This window comes from Vicia villosa, linkage group LG1, assembly GCF_029867415.1.
Source record: "Vicia villosa cultivar HV-30 ecotype Madison, WI linkage group LG1, Vvil1.0, whole genome shotgun sequence".
Taxonomy (NCBI): domain Eukaryota; kingdom Viridiplantae; phylum Streptophyta; class Magnoliopsida; order Fabales; family Fabaceae; genus Vicia; species Vicia villosa.
The window spans coordinates 247,898,465-247,900,753 of record NC_081180.1 but is presented as its reverse complement, the minus strand read 5'-3'; the positions used below and the strand labels follow the sequence as shown (position 1 = coordinate 247,900,753).

At 34.8% G+C, this 2,289-nt stretch overlaps 1 long non-coding RNA gene across 1 annotated transcript; it reads right to left on the bottom strand.

Annotated features, from left to right (window-relative positions):
- Positions 1-221: 221 nt before the first annotated feature.
- Positions 222-658, bottom strand: LOC131625216 (uncharacterized). The gene is made up of 2 exons (XR_009290778.1): positions 535-658; positions 222-437 (listed from the first exon to the last, which is right to left on the bottom strand). It is a non-coding gene; the product is annotated as an uncharacterized LOC131625216 (long non-coding RNA).
- Positions 659-2,289: the final 1,631 nt, after the last annotated feature.

Sequence of the window (2,289 nt, the reverse complement as noted above, 5' to 3'; positions counted from 1 at the left end):
TGGTTCGATTATTCATTAGTGATTTAAAAAAATTTACAAAATTAACATATCACTACAAACCATAATTTTATCCTAATTTTTCATTCATCATCAAATATACTACTAGACCAATATTAGAGCAAGGAATTTATGTAAATTAATTGTAATATTAGACCAGTATTACAAAATAAAAAAATTAATCTAAGAAATAAGAAAAACCAATGTGAACTAAGACAGAAAAATAAAAAATAAAAAAGCTCTCATACAATAAATACATTTTATTTTAGAGAATACATTTTGTCATACTCCTCAATCAATCAATTTTGTATTCTACTGGTCCTAGAAATAGTGTATAACCGTACAATAGTGATCAATGCACTTTAAAGCTACCAATCTGGTCCTATATTTTGGACAATCGGCATCAGATTTACATTCAAAATTTAATTTAATAAATTTTCCTGCAATAAAAAGAGATTATAAAATATTATTACAAAAACATGATAAAAAGTTGTGTATAAACTTCAAAGTATAAAAAAAATAAAAAAAATGACTTACCAACAACAGGTGATGTGAAAACAAATAAGGAAATATAAAGAATCCATATATATAATAATTTGAGAAATTTAGTCATATATTTTTTCAATTTACATATAAAAGATTATATACAATTTAATCTCTTTATAGTATATATAAAATATGTATTCTAATTAATATAATTTAATAAATAGTTTTTACTCTTTTGAAGTTGTAAAAATTCTTTGTAAAATTATAATTATTATTAAATGTCTCTTCGGATATATTTGGATTAATAGAGTAATTAAAATTAAAATTATTAGTTTAAGTTATTGTCAAAGCATCTAATTTAATACCACGTACTACTGATGATATTTCAACCTGTAGTAATTCAATACAAAAGATTGATAAATTTTCAAGTTCCGGAAAGCCTATTTGTATGCACCTTGAGGATACAATAGTTCTTGCTAAAAAGTTTGCACGAGCCATCAACTTTAATGACACTTCACTCGAAAAAGCTTATTTCAAATCAGAACAAAAAATTTAAATACCCAACTTTAAAAATAAATATTTAAAAAATTATATTTTCAAAAAAATTACCAAAATGTCTAGGTTTGCCAGACTTCCCAGGTGTATGCGCCAAACCATTTGGCGCAAAGCAACAAAGTTTAGGTGTAGTAGCCATTTCATATGGCGCATACACACAAGCATGCCATTCAAAATGGCGCATGCATTGTCCCACATTAGGTATGTCATTTGAAATGGCGCCTATGTGGGGTTGCTATTTTTTTTAATTTTTTTTCATTTATTTTAAGTAATAAATGGGGACCCATTTGGACTACCGGAACCAACTATTGCAACAAGGATTGAAATAAATAAACCCCGAAATAATTTTTTATTTATTTGAACAACACGCTACACCGACAACAACTGATAAACCGAAAATAAAAAAAAATCATAGTGTCCTTCATCCCCCAAACGCTCATCCGTTCCGCATCTAGGTGGTCGTATAACACGTTGAGGACGTGTATTGCCGCCGCGAACCCTAGGGCCACCCCTGCCCCTTCCCTTTCCTCTCTATGGTTCAGGTTGTGTCTGTGTAGACGGCCCTGGCATTGTGTTGTCCCGCCTGTCGCTGTCAAGGAATTCGTCACCATAATGTCCTGAAAACCGACTATTGTAAAGTCGGTTACCCAAGCCCTCAAATGTGCTAAATTATGGTGGGGGAGTAGGGTGAGGCACGGTTTCCGGGTGGTAGCACTCTCCGGAACTTGAACTGCCTTGATAGAAGCCAAATTGATTGGATGGCGTTGCAAACCCAATGGAGGTACGGTGTTGTGATGATTGTGACACTAAAGGGTCACGGGGGTCATATTCATCAGCTGGACCCTCGTCGGGACTTAGTTGGAGTCTTGATGAACCAGCCTCGTTGTGTTGGCTGAATGACCTACGGCTTTGGTGAGGCGGTTGACTATGAGTTTGAAAAAGTGGTTGGGAATGAGTACGGTAGGGGTTGTCATGTTGGTAGTCATGTTGATATGGTGGTTGGGACTGAGTTTGGAACGGGTTGAACTGGCTGAATTGTTATTGCTCAGAGTGGTATGGGTATTGGTAGGGGTGGAAATAGGCTAGGCTAGGCTTTAGATGGCCTGGGCCTGGCCTACGATAAACTTAAAAGGCCTAAGCCTGGCCTAAGGCCTATCATAGGCTCAGTTTTTTGGCCTGGCCTGGCCTTTTTAAAAGCCTGGCCTGGCCTGAAAGCCTATTTAAAAGGCCTGTATCTCATTAAAGTTTTCA